We start from the raw sequence: 24,405 nt of genomic DNA, 5'->3' as shown, positions 1-24,405 counted from the left end.
TTATAGAGGCTGCAATGGATTGCATGCTTTCCAGGGAATTGAGGAAGTAAAGGGCTGTTGTGCCGCTGTAGATCCATGCCAGGGGTAATAATTGTAAAGCGCTTTGAGCACAGAAGTGCTATTTAAAAACCTACATTATTATTATACATCATTGGATTGCTTATCCAGTAATTTTGCTACAAGTCTTCATGGGTTAAAGAATGGACATGCAAGCACTCTTGGTGTACGATAAAACTAAATAGTTATAGTATGCCTCCATGCCACGTTTTTCAGACAAACTAATGATTGGGTTCCCCAAAAGTGTTGTTACATCCATTGAACTGGTGAGGAGATGTACTAGAACAAAGTTATACAGCAAATTTGATGAGGATACAGGCTTTTCCCTGTAGTTTTTTGTGCAGTACTGTTATCCAACACTCCTGTACCTCTTTGTACATTTGTACCTAGTTATCACGTTTAGGAACGAAACAAACATTACATGTACTTACAAATTGCGTCATTGCATAGTGGTTAAAGTTAATCAGTGTGCCCTCTAATCATGGCCAAATTGTGTTGCTGTGAGTCAAAATGAGAAAAACTGGCATTTCTTGTGAGTCACCACACAGTAAGAGATAGGGGAGCACCAAATTTTGGTGCATCACTTGGAATTGTGTGCATCAGTGGCATATCAAATTGGCTTAGAGGGCACACTGAATTAAAGGCTAATGATGGATATATAGTCATTAGTCAAGTCTATTGGATTGGGCACTTTACAGCAAACACCAGCTATTTTGTCCTCAGCTTTGCCTTCTCAGATAAAACAGCAAAGTTTTGCCCTAAAAGTTTTACCCATTGAAGTGGTATGGAGCTGAATTACCATTATCATTTCTGCTATGTACCAAACTCAAAACCTTCACACTAAGAACACTAACAACACATTCCAAATATTGAATTGGAAACCAATGTATGTCTCCATCACTGCCTACATATTGGTGAGTACGAAATAACTTTGAAACTTCTCTCCAACATTCTTATTACATAAAGTTTCATTAACTAGACGTCCAGGACTTACTATTTATCACTATTACTACATTTTGTACTCTCTGCTTCACCAAACTTCTGATGTAAGAGTCTGTCAAAATTGCCTCCAGGGAGGAAAAATTGACAAAAGACACATACTGTGAGACATTATTTATGATATAGTTAAATACTAAGCACATCTAACACATATTTAGTGGCTTTTTTCTACTTTTTTATATTCGTTTTTATGACATAACCAACCAATATATTGCTTGACTGGGTTTATCACAAACAGGGCAAAGAGTTATGACTGTCGATCACTATCGGCAATACTATGGTACAGTAGTGTTCTCATGTCATTGTATAATAAATATCATATAGGAAATGAAACATCAATAAAATCTCCAAGGCATAAAACTATTGCACTTCAAGAAAAAAATACTACGAATACCCTGAAAGTTGAAGAAATAATTAAAAATGTCCAATGTTCATCATTAATATTAAACCTTGAATCTACTGGTAAGTTTTCGTTCTGAATATCGGCAAAATTTCCTACACACATAAATATTTAAGAGACCCATATCAGAAATGAGCAAGATGGTGTTGTAAATTTCCTGAAATATGCACATAGTGACATAGAAAATGAAGCAAGTAATTTGTTTATCAAATTCATCCTGAATACTGATATTCCCACCTGCTCCGATGATCAAGATGTATAGTTTCATAACAACTGTAAAAAGACAGTCACTGTGTTTTATGTCTCATTTGCTATGTGTTTTATGATGTTAGAGGCATTCTAAGGTATTATGTGATTGGAACTGGCAGCAATAAAGTTCTTTTGGTATTTTGTATTCCATGGCAACTTATAGTATTGTAGTTGTTCAGTACATTGTACACCATTCTGTTATTACTTAGTGATCAAGTTAACAACAAATACAAGCATTTTCATTACAGCGGCACAAGCTTAGTTTGCATCAAATTCCCTCGCATGAAATATACTTTAGGTAATACAAAACCTTTGATTAAGACATTCTAAGTAAATATCTGTGGGTGCTTTCAATGGCGATACAAAATTGTCTTCAGGCATTGTTAGAACAGTTGATGGTGTATTATATAAATAGTGGTTTCTTCAACTTATTAAATTACATCATCTTTATAAATGACATTATGCCCGAATATCAGATTTGAATTCTGCAAATAAGAAGTGGTGGTTAACTTTGATTTGTATAGTAGAATACGACAAAGTACCTTTGAAGGTGTGGGTGAAAATTACATCCACAAATGCATAGCTTTTGCCTTTTAATGCTAAACTTTAATATTTGTCTTTGTGAGCATATGGTAGATCAGGAATGGAATTTACAAAACACATAATATCACATTTAATAAGAAATTTAGAATGTGAACATGTGCTAGAGTCTGGTTGTCAACATATTTTATATTATACACAACATATTAATACGTGAAACAATACTTCAGAAGACCACAAAGATATATCTAAACTTTTCTCAGTTGATTCTCACCAGAAAGTCATTTATGTGCACAAATGGTTTATATGACTTGGTCTATAAATATGGGGAATCCATTTAAAATACTTGAAATTACTAAAAAAAAACATAATTTCTTTGCAAATCATGTTGCCATTAGTTTTTAATAAAAATGAACACATATTTTTCTTATGTATCAACAGTTTGGTGGTGACTTGGAATGTAGTCAAGTTATATGCAGGACAGTAGTACTTTACTGTACAAACACTAACAAAGACTTTTGTGACACTACCTTGTATGTAAATGAATTGAACTTTTGTATGCAAATTACAAAATCTTAATTAAAAAAAAGAAGAATGGAAAAAAAATAAAGAGCTAATTGTTACACCTTTTCTTCAAAACCCGATACTGAGTTACAGAGTACAAAGGGTTTCAGATTTTTGCTGGGCAGAATAAAACCTATATCTTTTGCCACTGAAGGCATGCACATTAATGATAGTTTTCATCAAAGTTTTTCTAATAAACTCAACTTGTATCACTTTTTAAATTGTTTCTTGTTCAAGTAGTGTAATGTGTTTTAATATAATTATTACAATTTTATTGTCAAAATATAAAAATCTTCAAATGCCAACAGACTAATAATTTTTTCATTACCCTCATATCCATCATGGTATTAAAAAATGAAATTATAAACCGTATCTTGCAGAAAAACAATTGGCTTGTGAACATTACCTATTTGATATCATATCATGTATTTGGAAGTCATTTCAAAAGGACACAATTTTCAATTTTATAAAAAAAATATCCAAGAGTTCACAAAACCAGACAATCATTCTTCCTGATTCATTATTGAAAACACCAAACCATTTATTATTATCTCTCAAAACGTTTGTTGGTGAAATAGGCTAGAAGTTGTTGTTTTTTTGTTCAGGAACCTTTGCAGTAAAAAATATCAGCAGTTTAAGTTTCCAGACATTGTTTATGAACAGTCAGGATTTTGTGGTTTGAGATAAATTATTCAACTGATATCATGTAGTGTAAACGCCATCAAATTATACTTTGAAGCTACAGAGAAAAACATGAAGTTTGCATGGGTTCACACAAAATGTCATTTTAATATGTAATATTTTCTCAACTTTACAAGACAATGTAACAAAATGAATATACACACCAGGTGACCATTTAACAAACAAGAAATGTAATTGTACAGACTTTTATAGACTGCATTTCTGTTTAAAAGGAGCCTGAAACCCTGACAAAACAATGAACATCAGTACATTAGCGATTTATGTAATGATATATTCATTTTATTCATATCCTGTATAGAGTAATGTAGGTGATATATGTTTATATATATATATTATATATATAGACACACACACATCATATTATACCACATGTCTACCATCATTGCTTATACATGTATTTCTAACCTTGCCTGCCGAGCCTGGCCTATCATCTACATGTATATTCAAGAAACACACCTATCGATATCATGATTCCCAGAGTTACAAAACCCAATATTTGTTTAACATCCACTGTTAATTTATATTGTGATTTCCCAAGTTACAAACCTGATGTTTTTTCAACATTTACTGTTAATTTAGTTTCCCAGACGATTGTTGTTCTTTTGATCAAAGTAAACAACTTCCTGTTGACATACAAATACATCATGTTTTTAGTACCGTCAATGCAAATACATCATGTTTTTATTCCTGTCATTTATATATTTATACAATGTAATTAGACAAACATAAATATTTTGCAGTGGTGATAATAGTATTTTCATTCACAAATTATCAGACATAGTGAAAACAAACTGGTGCACAGTGTTGAAGCAGCTGCAGTATGTCTACTAAAAACAGGATTCTATTTGAAGATATGACTAAAAGTAACACAACACAGGAATTAATTCATTCCTACATTTGCAGATTGTATCTGCTATCTTTGCTAGCAATTGATACTTTTTCAAAGCACGAACACCGATCGATAATAAGTGGAATATTACATTTTATTAGAATATAGACATTGTGTGAAACGAATCCTACTCACAGTTTGCCGTTGGTTTTGTAATCATGTACATTACAAGTATCCATTGAAACAGGTGGTGGATATTGATTACTGATATTTAGTCTTTTACAGATTGGTGACTATGATTTGATTACACATTTCAAGTCTCTGCTTCCAACAAATTAAAGCTAAACATAAAAGTGGGGACGACCTCATTTATCAGAATTTTTCCTTATCATATTTAATGGGGGGGGGGGGGTTATGCAGTATCGATTATCAATTGTATTATAACAATTACTTTTTTTTAGATAATCCCCCCAAAAAATTCAATGTACAAATAATAGAGGAAATAGCTTCATTGTTACGTCTGTATGAATAAAAACATGAAATAATAATTACATGACATACCATACAATTTTAGATCATTACATGACATACCATACAATTTTAGATAAAGTTCTTAAATGTGTACACCAAATTTCTTTAATATATACATTCAAAATGATACTCTTTAACAGATTACACTGTAATGCAAGTGTGATGTAATGTAATTTAATGTAATGTTATTTACCATGTCATAGTAAATAAATCTGTCATTACAAAGTCATATTCCACAATATTATTTTGACATCGCACTATTGATATACACAAATTCTTCTTGATTCCAACACCTAAAGTCAATGCAAGTTGTGAACATACACAATAAAATACAAAGTCAAATAAACAAGACCTCCATATTCCTTTTAGTTTAGTTTAATTTCTGCATGTTGTAGCTAATACCAGGGATGTTTTATACATCCCTGCTATTAAATAAATGAATCCTACTAGCGTGAACATAGTGTAAGTAGCCAAGAGTACATTTCCATTTCATAAACTTGCCTGGTATTACACGAAAAAAGCTTTTCCTTTGATATTTATCCTGAAATGTCAAGGACAAGGTGACCCTGCCTCTTCACAATAAATAGCATTGGCCTAGACACAATACAGGCACTGTGACTGTATGTGAATACACTTAATACAATTTGGACAGGATAAGTTGAACGCTGAGAAATTGCAGCTGACAAGACACACAGAGCCATGATGATGGAAATGAAGAGGAAGATGATGATGATGATGATGAATTTTAACATGAAAAAATATTATATAATTCTTAAAAGAGTTAGCAACTTCATAATAATAATAATAATGATGATGATAATGATGATGATGATGATGATGATGATGATGATGAATTTTAACATGAACAAATATTATTATAATATAATTTTTAAAAGAGTTACCAACTTCATAATAATAATAATAATAATAATGATGATGATGATGATGATGATGATGATGAATTTTAACATGAAAAAATGCATTATATACATTAATTTTTAAAAGAGTTAGTGACTTTCCAACTATTCCCAAGTGTCTTTTCTAGGAACATCATGAAAGAAATAGCATCCCTCATCAATGTTTATCATATCCCCAGGTATAACTATACTTTAACAATATACCAATTATATTTTGTATCGCCTCAAACAGTTTTGCATTAATGATATTATGTTGTCTAATGTCCTAAGCTTGGCAGCAGTCTTAGCTAAATTCTGGAAACATCCTCGGGCTATTTAATTATAGTAAGTGTATGTTTAAAATATGATACTTACCTAAACAATGTTCATAACCTTAGGCACTCTATTTCTACATGTCTAAATATTAAGATTAAGCATATTCTATCAGTGTTTGTATTTCTCTACCACTTTTTTAAAACAATCCTACTTTCTCACTCCACTCAAGTTTGATAAATATCCTCAAAAGTTTTTTTCCCCGTAACACTTCAACATCAGTGAATCACTGTATAATATATTCTAATATCACAATTGATAAGTTATGATTCTTTTATATAGCAATTTAATATGGAGTTATGCATTCTTTCCTAATCATAACATATTATGTCACATTATTGTATCATATCATATCATATCATATCATATCATAAATCATATCATATCATATCATATCAAGTAACGACATACCATATTATGTCTTATCATATTTCATATACCATACTACATCAGATCATACCATATCACATCATACCACATCACATACTTTATCTCATATATCATCTTATAACCTATCATACATATCATGTATTGGCTTATATATCTCACATCATATCATATCATTTATCATATCACATTACAGCATATCATACCATATATCATATATATTATATCATATCATATCACATATGATCATATCACATCACATCATACCATATATCATACCACATCATACCATATATCATATCATACCACATCATAGATCACATTCATTCTCATATATCATATCATATCATATCATATCATCTCATATATATCATACTGTATCATATGATATATCATGTCATACATATGAAACCTTGAATGAAGAAACAAAAGAAGAAAACACAATTTGAAAAACCTTTTCTTCATGGCTTATATATTAGTAAATGAGCTTCCATGTACGTGTATTTTTGGACAGTGTCTAACAATCACTGAATAGTGCATTATACAAATAACCAATTTCTAAATATTCATAAGGCAAATCAGAAATTTAAAGTACAAGTGTTTGGTTAAGTTAGCTAAAGGTATTTCAATTTGTATGAAAAAGGGAAAGCATGTACGTAGGAAGTGATTTCCATGAAAAGCAGAAGTCTCCCCTAGTAATTTCCAAGAAAGTACTCAAACAAGGTTCATATTGATATTAAAAATGCATTATGTTGGTTGGCAGCAACTGTGAATATAAAAAGAGCACCAATGGTGCTGTGTGCAACTGATATTGAAATCTATCCTGTCATTTAATACTCAAATAAAGAAGGTATTCCTTTCAAGTTGTTTCGAGGTTTGAATGTTTTTTACCAAAACTCTGATATAAAAATGCATATTAATGATTATATAATCGATTCATCAACAGCACGTCATCTACATGTGTATACCCCAAGAAATATCTTCACCAAATTTCAGAATTTAGCCAGGTAGTAATTTTGATGTTTTAGTTTTTTGACACAAAAAAAATCACATTTTTAGGCTTTATTTTCATCTGGACACAAAGCCTCAGAATTCGCTTGGACAACTTCACATGAAATATCCTAACTATTTGTAAAAATCATCACTAAATAGACCCAAATATAACATCCTCACATACATATTTCATTAAGCATTAACACTGTGTACTGTGAGATGTGGACTTTGAACTGGGAGTCACAATGGACATTGACAGAATGATTATACCGTATACACATACCTGAGAATTACATTGAAAAGGAAGTTGATCAGATGAATTGTCACTCTTTTGGGCATACCTTGTATTCACTGATCTGATTATTTTCATTTGAACAAGTTTTCACCTAAACATCCTAAGTATAAAGTCCCTACCAAATACCAAATTGAAGGCAATTGGTCTGACATTTTTGTACTTTAAGAGGTACACATCCACACACACATATCCGCACGAACATACATACATAGACACAGAAATTTGTCAATGAGAAATTTAGTTCATTTGTGCTAAAAAGGGATTTAGAAATTAGATTTTGTGATAACTTCAAAGCCCTGTAATTTATACCATCACATCCCTCATTTTTAGTATTAACTCATACAAAATCATGCATACTTACTTTTCTTGATCTTATAAGAAGTTGGTTTAAAGTTTTTCAAATGACTTTAAATCTTTTATTTGGAAGCATGTTTCTAGTTAAAGTAGCCATTATTAAATCTCAATGTGATAAATGGTGAAGTTTGACAACATCATGAGCTAAGACAATCTGTTTTATTTACCCAAATTTATTTCCTCATCATTCATTTGGTATTAAATTCCTCAGTTAAACTGAGTATTAAAGAGAAAAGTGTGATAAATTGACTTTGGTCATTTCTATGTTGTGTTGGAATAAATTCGTCTTGCTGAGAAATAGTCATTACTTACTTACAAAATGACATAAAATAACATTTATGGCTTGAAGATCAGCAACCAAATTAAGAGAAAATTGGTTCGTGGACATAATTTTTCCATTACTGAGATGAAAAAATGGCTTAACTGCAGTTAAATACTGGTGAAGAAATATTCCATTACTTCAAGTCTTTGAGACTCAAATAAGAATACTGGAGGTCTGGGTATTTTTGTGGACCTACGATAACAAAAATTTCGACATGACAGATCACAACCTGTGAGATTAATCAAATCAATGAATAACTGGATGGTTTAAACAAAGACCTGTGTATTCTTTGGTCAAACTAATAGTAACAATACAGTATAATTGATTGAATAAATGCTCTTAATGCTTGATTGACTCTACAGTGTAATGGATTATTGAATTAATTAGATAACCAAAAACAAAATAGCAAATATTGATATTCTCTGATCAATGAAGCATTAAGTACTGTCGAAACTGATCGAATTTAACATGAATATGCTTTGCATAAAATATGATTCTGCAAACTTTTGACCATGTATGGAGTCACAGTTAAAAGTCCATATATAGATTACAGACTATACAGTTATTGGATTAATAATTATCATTGTGTATGTCTCAAATTCAAAACAGATCTTAAAATTTCTAGCTTAGAAAAATATAAATCTTAATAACTATTGTTGTACTGATGACTGGGGTTACATTCTGTATAATAACAAGCAGGGGTTTACATTTGATTAAATTTGTGGCCAGCAGCTACATCTTGATTAAGTATGCAATCAGCAAACCATGTCACCTCATTACACAACCCTGCCCTGGAGACCTGACTGTTATTGCACATGGTAATTTGTTAGCAGGCAGATAATCACCAATCTGTCTCTCTTAACCAGAAAAATATCTCCCACAGCACGACTGAATACCTGGTAGTAGTATGTGATGTGATGTGATACAATATGATGTTCTAATGAGGATGTAACACAGTGTTTAGCTTGAATATTCGTTGGGGGATATCACCCAAGGGGAACAAAATGGGTTCTAATTTTCATCAGGAGAAGTTTCTAATTTCAATTCGTTTCTATAAATGTTAGATGTTACCTTTTCAAAATTAGTATGGATGTTGACAAGTACACGTAATACATGGCATATCATTCAATGTTTCTTTTAATATAATGTAATACTTGAATATATGTTATATTCATATTAATGTAACAGAATGTGATCAAACATATGTTAAAGCTCTTATAAAAATCTGCAGTTATCAAAGTTATATTTTCAAATGATGAAAACTTTAAAATTTTGATTTATTTCTAAAAATTGTGGAACTACATGTAATAAAGTAATACTAAATGTAATATAACTTGGCAAGTACATGTCCCTAAAGAGGTTTGCATAATTGAAGTTTTACTGTATTGCATCACAGCACATTAACTTTTATATTAAATCTCTTCAAGTAAAGTGTTTATTATGCAACAAAAGTTTTCATAACCAATAACGAGAGGTTTTGAATCAGTTAATGACCCTGTTCAAAATCTACCAGAAAGACTACCGCTATGTGACTCAGTGCACATGGCAACCCTCTGCTAATAATTGCTTATTGCAGAAAATACCGGCTAGCACAGGAATCAGTTTAAAAAAGGGATACAAAGCAATTACTCTCAGACTGACAATTCTGCTTTCAACTACAATCAGTATGTGGGATGGATGAACATAATACACAAGTAGAATGTTTTTATACATGTGTTGTATGAGATTATTTTGATCACCCACTCAAAATGTTTGTAACGGTAGCAGCTGTCTGGATTATCTAAAATCACGCAATAATAGTGTCACACTTTTATTTGTTGCCCTCACTTGAGTATTCAGTGAAGTATACACTTTTTAATGATTCACAACTGCAATGCTGCAATAATAAGTCTGCATATTATTAATACTTTTTCATCCTTTTTTATAGTCTGAAGGACTGTCCTTCATTTTAGGCATGTTTTGAAGATTATGACAAAATTTAGCATTGAGCAAATTATATTTTATATAATAACTAAATACAGGAAGTCTCTATATTTCACAAAAGACAGAATTTTATAATGACATTACAAAATAAGCCCGGGTTACATTGAGAACAAGACAGATTTGAAACATTTCTATATAACATACAGTACATGTACCTCCCCCTTAAGATGATTTGCTTGATAAACTGCACACGGCACAATAACATTTATACTAAAGTAGGAAATATGACTGCAAAATTAGCACAGGCTGGGGAGAGAAACACTTATGATCCGTTTTGAAAAAGACTATCCTTCATAAAATATCAAAATAGTCATTTTATGTTTGATTAGTACAATTCATCCTGTCCAAACTGTCATATGGCACAAAATGCACAAATAACATTTTCATACAATATAAAACATAATGAAACAGTTTCATCTGAGGCTTAGGAACTCTGCAAACATAGAGAAGAGAGTCTAGTAAAAGTTGACAGTAGATCTTGTACCATACCTAAGGTTAGTAACCCAAGTAAATACTTAGATTTTCCCTATGTGTAGTAATTACTGCCCTTAAAATACTGTGAAGACAGCTTTTGAAACCACTTCCTTCTAGTTTCAACTACAGTCTAAGGATCTCAAGAAAATAGAGACACATGACAACATTGCCAAGTGTGGTTAGCCTTTGAACATTCTACTCTCTCAATACACACATTATCATTCTACATTATGGGACACAGTTTGGAAATGTACACTAATGTAGAAAGGATGTTTGGTTCAACTCTAACCCCAATTAGAAACCAGTACATGCAATTTCAGTTCTTTGACAATGGAATATATGAACGCAACAGTAAAGCTGCACTGCATGTCTTTTTGCAAATAGGTCACAATATTCAGCTAGTTAACGTGTATTTGCTTAGATCAATCTAATTATATCCGGTAGCAATTTCCTGTTCATTTTACCTGTTCAAACTTTATGGAAGATTTCAATAATGGTGTTTTGGATTTCCTGGAAAAATGATGGCTGTGGGAATGTTCTTTAGCCATCTGTACATTTTCCCTTTTATAGCTTAGTGTTTATACACTTAGCATCTTTGGTGTTTTTTGGGATGCTTACAAACAAGACTTTAACACTAAAATTTAAAAGTTTAATGTTTTTTTTTCAAGAATTATGTGTAATCTCAAGGGACATCTTGGTTTGCTCTGTTTTGTTGTACCAATTTGCTTCAGAATCTCTTTCTGTTACTCAGTGCTCAATGAAGTGCAGTAGTCATTCAAATTGTATGAGCATGGTTTTTTCCTCCTCTTCCACCCCCCCCCCCCCTGCAATGAGGGATAGAAGGAAAAGCAAATCTTGAGTACAAGAGGTAAAACCAAAATATACCTGTTGTTTGTGAACACCCCAAAATGATAAGCACAACAACCAAGATTAAACATGTCATAAGCTGCAATGCACATTTTTCACATATCACCTAATCAATTTTTAAAAACAAGATTTAACTCATTCTAATCTCAAAATGAACCAGACAAACTTTTGATTATAGTTTTGATTTTCTCTATAAAAAGTCATGCCCCTTTAATAGTAATTGAATTTGCTTCAAACTGTACGACTAACTTGTCATGTATTTTCAATCAACTTTAACCAAAAGACTTCAATAGATAGGTCAATGCACATACCTATATCTAATATGACATTCACACTCCCAATACAAATGTTTATCAAAGGTATATATCGTGTCTCACCATGACTACAGAGTTATTTATTCCCCTTTTGACGGCATGATTCCACTATAAAATGACCATCCAAGCAGGTAAATCAAATTATGCTGTCAGCCTCTCGAAGGCAAATAATCTGATTACACGTAAAGGGGAACATGGTGATTAATTTTTAAAGATTAACTACATTTTCATCAGTTCTCCTGATAACATTTGCTCCTTTCTGACAGTTGGATAGACATCATAAATAGGGAATGAAAGAATGGAATTATTGGACATTTCCCTTGGGATAGAAACAAAGCACACTCCACATTGGTTTCTTGTTACAGTACCCAAAAACTAATTATTACTTAATAAGTGATTATTTTAGATTAGACCTACTTCAAGTGGGCTAAGTGCCACTTGAGGAACTTTCTTTCAGATAGTCATTTGTGACTTTATGATTTGCCAAGACTTTAATCTGTACTTAAATTTCATAATCTGCTCCTCCATGTGATATTGAAATTGACCTACACTGCTGTACATGTAGTACCATGGGGCAAAAAATAACATTTACAAGTTTGCGGAATATTTGTACTTCCCCTTCCCACAATTTTTGTCTGGGAATTTAACAAACTCTTAAAATTATAAAAGAGCAGAGGCATATATTTGTATATCACAGATTTTATATCATAAACGCAAATTTGGTAAATCAAAAAATAAATCTACGTAACAGCAATTTATTATTTCTAACAATATTTCAAAATTACGTTATTATATAAAGAAATGCCAAGCTTGTCAACTTTTCCAACTGTTGCCACAATTCTCAGATTAATCGTCCCCATTTCAGGAAATGTTACCGTAGCAAATTTACAGAAATTAAATTTGCAACTATTACATTGTCTCTTAAATTACCAGCACATTCTGGATAAATACAGATAAATGAAAGTTCCAAGCCTGGCAGCAGTACATTGCAATATAACTAATTGTGCTAATAACAGTGCTAGTATTAATAAAATACCTTAGACCACAGGGCAACCTATAAACCAAGGATAAATCACACCGGTTCTTTGATAAATGGCTGGTGGAAGTCATTAAGAAAACAATTTCCTGATTCATTGCATAACTGACAGTCTATTTTCACATTTTGATAAATGAATATAACAAACCGTCACATTTTTCATCAAAAGTGTCAATCTCATACTATATTCAGTTGACATTGTTCAGTATTATTAATGGTACCTAATCAGTTTGGCTGTTTTATGTAATACTATACTAGTATATGTGATGTGTACATGTTATTGATGAGTGAATGGTCTACAGCTGATGACCAAGATGTCATTTTTAAAATAACCTAACAAACTTGATGGTCTCAACAAAATTCAACTCTACAGGTTTCCAAAACTTGACCTCTTAAAGTGGCCATATGGACAAGGATTGGGTATTTATTTTGGACTTTTAATTTATAAAATAATGTTATCATGGCTTCCTAACTGAAAAATCAATGTGAAACAACATATGCTAAGTCCTTGTTTGTAACTCAATACATTGCAAAAGCGTGAAATGTGTAAAATCTTTGTTATTGTGTGAAGTTTTTACACTTTTTTAAGCATTTTGCAATGCACTGACTTTGTCAATGTTATTTCATGTTGATTTTTCAGGTAGGAGGCCATGGACTCAATGTTTGGCAGCCTTTTTGGAGTCAATTCTGCACTTATGTAATAAAGTACTCACTTTTCCCACCAAACATCTCATAGTTTTTATTCTGAGTAGTCATTGTGTTGTTGTTGTTGTTGTTGTTGATTGACTAGTTTAGTTTCCATATCATGATCAGAAGAATACTGTCAAAACACACACTACATATTACATCATCAACAGTAGGCATAATGACAAGATCAGAATAAAAACAACTCATAGATATGAAAGTAAAAAACAAAACAAAAAAATAACATGATAAAATTAGATGTTATTCCCCAATATCTTTCTTTGTTCAGCCAGGGAAAATATGATTGATCTAAGGTTGTTTTTTTATAACTATGAGTTGATAGCTGAGTAGTGACAACTCTTACGATTACTTCCTGGCTGAAGAAATATATTGGAGAATAGCATAAATATACCAGTGCCAGTAATAGCAAAGAAAAATATTGGAGAATAACATAATTATACCAGTGCCAGTAATACCAAAGAAAAATATTGGAGAATAACATAATTATACCAGTGCCAGTAATAGCGAAGAAAAACATTGGAGAATAACATAATTATACCAGTGCCAGTAATAGCAAAGAAAAATATTGGAGAATAACATAATTATACCAGTGCCAGTAATAGCAAAGAAAAATATTGGAGAATAACATAATTATACCAGTGCCAGTAATAGCAAAGACAAATATTGGAGAATAACATAATTATACCAGTGCCAGTAATATCAAAGCTAAACATTGGAGAATAACATAATTATACAAGTGCCAGTAATAGCAAAGAAAAATATTGGAGAATAACATAATTATACCAGTGCCAGTAATAGCAAAGTAAAATATTGGAGAATAACATAATTATACCAGTGCCAGTAATATCAAAGAAAAATATTGGAGAATAACATAATTATACCAGTGCCAGTAATATCAAAGAAAAACATTGGAGAATAACATAATTATACCAGTGCCAGTAATAGCAAAGAAAAATATTGGAGAATAACATAATTATACCAGTGCCAGTAATAGCAAAGAAAAATATTGGAGAATAACATAATTATACAAGTGCCAGTAATAGCAAAGAAAAATATTGGAGAATAACATAATTATACCAGTGCCAGTAATAGCAAAGAAAAATATTGGAGAATAACATAATTATACAAGTGCCAGTAATAGCAAAGAAAAATATTGGAGAATAACATAATTATACCAGTGCCAGTAATAGCAAAGAAAAACATTGGAGAATAACATAATTATACCAGTGCCAGTAATATCAAAGAAAAACATTGGAGAATAACATAATTATACAAGTGCCAGTAATAGCAAAGAAAAACATTGGAGAATAACATAATTATACCAGTGCCAGTAATAGCAAAGAAAAATATTGGAGAATAACATAATTATACCAGTGCCAGTAATAGCAAAGAAAAATCGAGGAATGGAATTGTAATTTTGAAAGTTTTGAGACACATTTCGAACACAGCAGAAGCATACAAGTGTGATAGACAATAAAAGAAACAAACTCACTAGCCTATTGTACGTGAATTTGCCGAACGATGAGGAATAATCATTAATATACGGGAAGTTGCTAAAATCACTGATAGCACTGATGACTTAAAAACAGAAAGGACCATTGCAAATATTTTTTTTTCAGGCATTTCATCGATGAATGTTATTGCAGTGTTTTTTAAGTCTGGTAAGTATGTAAATGTTACCGGGTTTCCTGATCATTTACTGGTACTACAATACTTGAGATCCCCATGGGTGTGGCCCATGATCAAAATGAAGTTACGGAAAACATATTAGGTAAAATGTCTGGAAAATCGTGTTTGAACTAAAAAAGAACGAAAGTTTACTTCATAAAATATCTTCAATATGATCATGAGTAATTTTTTTTTGGAACGATAATGCGTAGTCCGATTGTATGTCTTGCTTTCCAGCAGAGTAGTAATACAGAGAGCGAATCGTTTTTATTTTGATACATAACATATAGTGATATACCCTGTCGATGTCACAATCAATGTACTAAAAAGACGCAACACTTATGTTGCAATTCAGTGTTGCCATTGTTCTGTCTACCTCAGTGGAAAATTACTGCATCGTGGCAAACACAAATTCGTATTGACACAGCACAGTACAGTCAATATGTCACGCTCCCTCATAAAAAAACAAAGAAACAAAACAAAAACACTGTCACACATGTCTAGACATAGTTTTCTTCAGCATGTTCAAATTTTATTTTACAAGACAAAAATAGCCATAGACGATACGGCACCATGCCACAGTAGGCCTTCAGTTAGCACGGGCCATTTTTAGAAAGACACCGAAACCATGGAAACTGCTTCATGTCACTGTGTGAATGGTAATGAATCCAATCAATAGAAAATGAAATAAAGTAAATACATAGTTTTCAACAAGGGATAGTTATCCTACAAAACATTCCGATGATGTTGTGGGGCGATCTAGCTACTTTGCTAACATTCCGAATATGAATGTGAAAGGTCATAGACTTTACTGTGACAACACATGATAAGTCTAAAGGGTAGGACTGGAGGGGGAACTTAGCATTCGATGCTGATGTGGCCATGGAAAATCAGACTGTCATATTTTTCTTAAAAAGAAGCAAATCATAGACATGTAGCAACTTTGAAAAATCTTAGATTTTGGAGTACATGTACACATAAAAATGGGCATTCCAAAGACTTTGTTACGGCCTTTCCTTCCATGAACAGTGGACTTGCCCACATTGAAACTACATGTTATTATATTGCGTCACATGTTTTCTTATACTGAAGCCCTTTCTCATCCGATCTCTGTAAGTTTGTGGGTACGAAAATATCAGATCATTTTCGTTTCGATTAGAATTCAATAATTGGGAATTAGAATGTACCATTTTGTTCATTTCAGTGACATTTTAGCAAGTATCACCTAAGTGGTGTAGGTTGACAACATGAGACGGGGTGTGTTTACATGTAAACGTGGCTCTGGATACGCGAGGTTCGACCAGGGACGTAGGAACCTTATCCTAATATTTTTTTTTAATTATTTTATAATATTAAACCCCTCCACTTGTAATAATAATAATAATAGTTTTAATAATATTAAAGGAGACTTACAGAGCGCCTAATCTCTGCAAGCAGAGCTCAGGGCACAGATATAATGTCCAGCATATGACATCAGTTCACAAGTACATCACATCTAATTATATCACATCATAAAGCACCGACAAAAACACACAATTTGTAGTCAGACTCCTTGCTAGATGAAATACAAATTACACACACACAAAACTATTAGCTTTGAAAACCATGTACATTGTACACAAAGCTCTAATGGATACAAACATATAGTAAGGTCAAGAGACAGGTAAAGTGTGAGCAGATGTACTTTCAATTTAGATTCCCAGTTGAATGTATACATAACTTGATTAAGCGATTTGATTGAAAATTTCACACATTGTAGGTAACCACAGGGGTAATGTAAACCTGCCTACAAGCATGAGAGTTTGACATTTCCACTGTTGTGATCACAGTTGCTGTCTGTCATATCCAAGTAGTGCAAACAGGAATCATTGATGTATCTATGATTCTCTTGCCTTTAAGGACACATTAGTTGAGTGACATATTTTTAGTTCTTTCATTCCTGTTCACTTTAAACTAAACTGTACATGTACAACATGTACCTAGGACCAACTTCCCTGAAAATCTCTCAAAACTTTACCAAATGAAAGCTTGTTCCTGGTCTTTTTAAACTACTTACTAGTCATACAACTGTTAGTATCTTTTAGATATGCAGAAAAAATTATGCCCAAATACATTGTATGTATAAACTTGAAGCTTGTGCCTCATACAGTCCATGTAAAGTTTCCAAATGCTGAAGTGCACATCATGTACCGGGTACAAGGTATGTGAATCTTCACACCACAAATTCTGATTCTACTATATACTGACAAGCTAAAGAGAAAGTCAGAAAATCATGAGGTTCTGTTACGTTAATGATTACAATAGTCCAATGTAGTAAATATGTATGTATAAAATCTCACATCCTATAAAGATCTTTTTCAGATGTATAATTTACTGTATGTACCTTGTCTCTTTCTTCTTTTTTTATTTGTCTCTAAAACTTACAATAATACTCAAGTTACTCAAATTAGCAAAAATGAGGTAAACCTATTCAAATCGCATTTATTTTATTATTTGTTCCATTAACAAATTGATCATCGTGTTACAAGTTACTTACATGCCTATTTGGATTCAGCTCTGTTCCTGGTTGTGAGAACTTAATGATGTTTGTGTCTCAGCAGGACTTAAAGTACAGTAATGGTACATTAAATTTTGTACATGTTACGAACACGGTTGGTGATTTGGATATTTACTTCTCTGCAGGGCATGTAAGAAATTACTCCTGCAGTAATGGAAGGACACATTCTATGGAAAGGCGTAATATTGGTGTTAAAATCCAACAGCTTACTTTTTCTTAAAGAAAGTGTTGTCATCACATTTACTAGATTGGTTCAATAAAGTCTTAAGAAAACATATTAAGTTTTCCAAGCTTTATTTTGTTGTTATATCATTTCATTCACATTTTATTGAAAATTTTGAAAAGTTGACAATATTTAATTTGTCTCTCTTACCATGGATCAAAGTACTTGCAAAATACTGAATATGTAAAATGGTGAGTAATTTTGACATGATTTTCCTTTTCTACAATCCTAGCAAATATAATAAACTATTCTTAATATAAAAGAAGACTATTCTGTGCATTATGGACTAGACTATAAGGCTTTACAATGTATATATGGCTAATACCTTGGTAGTTTAGGTATTATAAATACAAGAAAGTTAAAGCAAAAAGATGAGTTTATTTTAAGTTTTTTTTTTAAATCAGGTGAAAATATGACATATACATGTAACATTAAATAAATATAAATGCTCAACATTTCAGCAATTATTGAATTATGTCATCAAATTATCATATTATGCCTCAATACCAGGTTTGTATTTTGCCAGTAGTATTAAAAGTAGTATATTAAAGTATACTCAGTACAATACAGCAAATATAAACCCCAGAAACAAATAAACACAGCTTGTACCCCCTTCCCCTTTAAAATGATGTCATTTCCATCAGTAAATTATAAATTAGAGTGTTCATAAAAATACTTTAAATTTGCAACAATATCTATATACCTCATATCACATTCAAACCTAAGATTTGCTAGATTCCAGAATTCACTCCACTTTCTCAATTCAAGAATTCACACTTTACAATATCTGTATAATAGCTCATATTACATTCATAATTCAGATTTGATGAATTCCAGAAACCATTATGACTACCTACAAAATGTAGGTTAAACATAAAAATTACAATTTTCAAATCAGTCTTCGCAAAACTCATATCTCTGACAAGAAATACTAAACTATGGATTGTGAATTATACAGTTGATATGCAAGATTTACTCTCTCTGTCTGGATTAAGTTGTCAGCACTTTGATATTTCTAGTCTATTTGATGCTGAGATAGAAATTTGTTGTACTTTTAACTAGATAGGTAGATGGTAATTAGATCCAAATCCATAGCATTACTGACTTGTGGGATAGTAGTATAGCATTATGTTATGCAGCTGACACTAAATATACCATGATCCCATCACTGTCAAACATCCAAGTTTTATACTTGTAAAAATAATAAGCGATGCTCTTACATATCTCTTGACTAATGAGAAAACAGGGTATGGGAGATTTAGATTTGTAAAGCTTCCATGAACATATGACCAAAATGCCTATTTAGTTAGAAATTATGGTAGAGCACAGTCCATCTTGCAATCCTTAGAGTATTTGTAGGTATCGAGGTTAAAGCCCTTAAAGCTAAACTAAAATGATAAATTGATTCTGATAGTAATTGACAGTGTTCCGGTAGAATTTAGACAGAGAGAGATCACATTCTGGAAAGGGACATTTCTTCTGCTGAAAACGTCTATGAAATTAAAGTTTTAGTAGTGTAATTAATGTATATCACTTTCTAGTCTTGTTCATTCATGCAGCAATATCCATCATAAACACCATGACATGAAACACTTACGAAAATGAATTTACAACTTTACGTAAACAGCAAAGTTAAACTCGAGTAACGAAAGGATGGATAACTCAATTTATCACCATTGTCTCTTAAACAAGGATCAATGAACAGTTTTTAATGTTTCAGTATGATTACCTTCTTCAAGTATGGCTTGCACTAAAGTGAGGTGGAAGTATAAACAGCCTATATTTTTCACCTGTAAGTTCGAATCCTACTTTAACAAATCATTAAGTTTGCCCATATTCTTGAGTCAGCTGTGTATGCAAGTGATCTTTTCCTATTAAAGTTGATTACTTGCAGGCATGCATAAGACAAAAACAAACTTGAAAGATTCAAGTTGCTACAAATTTCTAATGCATCAATTCACTTCTCATGTCTGGTGGCTATACACATTCACCACAGCACAGTTTCTTCCTGACGATATTCTTTCTGACAGTAAATAATTAATATTAAAGATTATCAATACCAAACTGAATTTTTTAGCGTCTGTATCTCCTTTCATATTTTTATAGACAGGGAACAGATTATAGAGGCTTATATGTAGATAACTGAGTCACGAACATGAAAAGTAAACATTTGTACATTTCTGGGGCAGTATTGATTATCTGTTTAAATGCAGGGAAGATTTTAATCTTTTTTGTTAGTCCTTCGTGTATCTGTACAGGAAGTACGACTTGTTGAGCTCATTTCACCTGGAATAATCATAAAGTAGGCATTTGTGACTTGACCGTACAGAGTTAAATCAATATTTCATTACTTTTATGCCTATTTCTGCACCTAAACAGCTAAGTTTGAATTATCTACATGTACTACTGACAAAACGTCGTTCTGATCAACAGCACTTTTAGACAACTAAGGCTAGGGTTGTAGTTGATTATCTAGTAATATTAATTGACTACTTACATGGACCAATTTCTTTCATTCTGAAACACAATTTCATGAACGTAGAATGTACTATAAAGTAATGCCTTTCAGCAAGCAGAAGTAGTACATTGTATCCAAAGAGCTTTTAAATTTTCATCACAGAATCACATCATTACACATCACACAAATCTTTGTAAGAACTTACTTTAAGTTTTGTATTATTGTGATTCAATCGAAATCTACTTTGATATGCTTGAACATTGTAATTATTGTAAGTCACGTTACAAGAAAGTAGCAATTGAAGCAATAAAATTGGCTGATTCCATGGTGTTTTTAAAAAGAACGGACGGAATGAAAAGCAGTCAAATAGTCTTGCTAATAATATTGCCTGTCATTCACCAACTGCTGTTGAGGGATGTTAACATTGTTTCCGTGCGATTTGCAAACTTAATTTCTATTCTTGTCATTTGATGGTGCACACTGGTGATCAGCAACTGTTGCCATCTGACAAACAGCTAATGACTATCTTTAAACGTAGCAGAAATTTCTTGGCTTGTTCATCCAGAAAATGTATTGAATTTCATGTATGTAACTTCAATAAGTCATAGCTCATGTATAAAGCAGTGCTTAATCAAAACAGACAGAGGACACAGTTTTCTTAATTCCTTGAATCAAATAATTTAATACAGGAAAGAAAATTTGAAAGTTTGAACTCTTTCAACCATGTACTACTATTATTTTATCTAATATATAGCCTTCAATAACAAAGTACAGTTGTGCGGGAATAGGGAGTGAGTCAGTTTAAATCTTATGACTCTCACACAACTTATACATAACAATGCAAATTTCTTGTTTGGATGTAAGTTTTATTTTGTTTGAATGTTGCCTTTGCACGAGTCATGTTTGGTAGACCTGCCATATAAAGCTTCATTTTAGACTCCCTAGCACAATGCCAATTTGTGAAGCAAACCAAATATTGCTCGACTATCAATGCACTTGTCTTGTTGGCTTTGAATGTTATAGGTAATGCTATGTAGATCTGCATGTAAACATCATGTACTGCCTAAATGTCAGAAGTACTGATAATATATAAGCTGTTATAATTTCAACACAATAACGTCATCATCATTATCATCATCACATATGGTGCAACAAGAAAATGTAGAAAGTTAGTGTTAGACTGTCAATATTTTATGAGTTCACTAAATCACTAATAATCTTGATAAAAAAACTTTAATAAATAAATGGAAATTGAAATTAGAAAGCTCTCTAAGCATAAAATCCTTGTGACAATCTCATCCCCTACTAGAAGGAAGGCTTTAAACACCTGCCTGTTTAATCCTTGTTTTTAAACTGGTAAATGATCAGAAGAAGTCTTGCTAACACAAATACTACAGACGTCTTGTTTTTACATTTGGGATTTGAGTGTGGAGACATACATTGTGGTAATCTGAACAAGAGGTTGGCCAAGTGGGAAGTAGAAGCAAATAGGAGCTGATGAAGTGCAGAATAGGTCAGCAAATGGTAGGCTTTGTGAGTCAATAATTTAGATGAATACCCCTATTACGCTACTTAATCATCAGATCTTGAGAGCTTGTTCTCCAATTCAGTTAATCCATTCAAACTACTTCTTAGAAGGTTCAACATTCAATTTTGGCAGGTCAGAGGTCAAATAAAAGAATGTTTTTGCAGCCATTCCCACATGCACACTATTAAGCCATGCACCAATTTTGTTTTCTATTCACCAAAAGATTGCATGACAGTTTGACTGCATTCCATTTTGCTTTCCGATTGTCCTATCAAAAAGATTCAATAATCGAATTCTGTAAATTTTACAAGAAAAATATGTAGCTATTGAATAGAATGATTCTAATGCCACATGATGGTCAACAATTAAGGACACCTTATTATTAAGCTGAGTATTTATTTGCTGTCTCTTTTAATTACAATTTGTAAGGATTTATCTAATCAAAACGTTCTACTCATCAAGTGTCAACTGTATGTCATACATTCAGATAGCCATCAAATTAGACATTTTCTTACTCAACCTAATATCTCTAACTACCTTGGAGCTATTGTACAAATGTATGTTTGTCTGTTCATCAGTTTTACGATATCTCTCTCCATATGTCCATCTGTGTATCTATCTATCTATCTATCTATCTATCTATCTATCTATCTATCTATCTATCTATCTATCTACATACCTATCTGTCTGTCTGTCTATCAATCAATCAATCAATCAATCAATCAATCAATCAATCAAATGATACATCAATCCATCCATACATACACGTACATACATATTAAATGTATACACACACACATGGATTCACACATATACATACATGTACATACACATACATACAAAATGTACATACATATTACATAGATACCAATAAAAAGTCCATCAATGATGACGAAAGCTAATTCATTACTAAGATGGATAGCTATATACATTTTTTACATCTATTAAAGTCCAAAGATTGACACTGAAATAATCTTTCAATCTTTACTTGAAATCAGCAAAATCAATTATTTGAAATTCATGATTGATAGGATGAAAATATAAATTAAACACTTATAAGATTCCTGTTCTAAAAATAGCAAGACATAAAATAATTGTTTCTGTAACTAGTAGATGAAATTTACATATCGATTTATAATGAAGGAATAATTATGCCTCAAGATATCATGTTTCTGATGATTATGCATTTAATTAGAAAGTTAATTAAAAATAAGAAAAGGGATATGAACCGGATATTACAAAGCTTGACCTTAATCTCTCTCACATGAATACACTGAAAGAAAACATGTGTACCTGTTCAATCAAACTATAAATTGCTATGTTAATTCATAGCATTGAAAATGAAAGTTGAGAAATGCAATACCATCTAGTTTGTGCACAATTGTTACAGATAGAATGTAACGTGAAAGCACTCAAAAAAGGTGCTGGTTCAAAAATGAATCATTCCCAGGTGTATGAATAGGTGACCCTTTCAATAAAATTCACAGTTGATTGGTCTTGTTAGCAGGGCCATAGAATTTCATGTAGTAATTTCCTTGTACAAGGCTACCTACTGAGTTATTGGATGTCAATATAGACATGTACATGTATACAGAGTTACTGATCTGTGATTTGATTATGGATGAAGAAGGTTGTGATATCACGAATCGTTTGTGTCATACCTCAACAAATTGTCAACATTTCCGCAAAGCATTCCCTGTACATAACATTTCTGTGGTACAAATGTTACCAGTGTCAACCTAACCTTCTCTCCTACTCACTAAACGTAAATGTACTACTCAGATTTTATAACATTGATAGCCTATGACATTTCAACAAATTCTCAAAACTTCTGCAAATGTTACATTTATTTTGAGGATGTTTAAAGGGGCACAAGCTGAGTATATACCCTTTGAGGTGAAATTTTTATAGCATATTTTTAAAGGTACTTGTTTCTTGTGACTTAAGCATTATACTTAACCACCACTTGCAATTGGCTGAACTCAAACCTGGTATTAAGATGTAACTTACAAAGGATCCAAAGACATAATTTATATTGTGTATGAGAATTTTGAGAATTCCCTGCTGTGCAATTGACTGTTATAACAATGCCAGACAACCACTGTAATGTCATAGAAGACATGCATCAACATTAACATATT

General features: G+C 31.9%; 1 protein-coding gene across 1 annotated transcript in view; it reads right to left on the bottom strand.

Moving 5' to 3' along the window:
* Positions 1-24,405, bottom strand: part of LOC144438521 (TBC1 domain family member 19-like) — a 145,310-nt gene that overhangs the window by 27,143 nt on the left and 93,762 nt on the right. The gene's annotated exons all lie outside the window — the stretch shown is intronic.

Source organism: Glandiceps talaboti, chromosome 8 (genome assembly GCF_964340395.1).
Source record: "Glandiceps talaboti chromosome 8, keGlaTala1.1, whole genome shotgun sequence".
Taxonomy (NCBI): domain Eukaryota; kingdom Metazoa; phylum Hemichordata; class Enteropneusta; family Spengelidae; genus Glandiceps; species Glandiceps talaboti.
The sequence above is the reverse complement of the archived record's forward strand: the minus strand, read 5'-3'. Positions and strand labels throughout refer to the sequence as shown.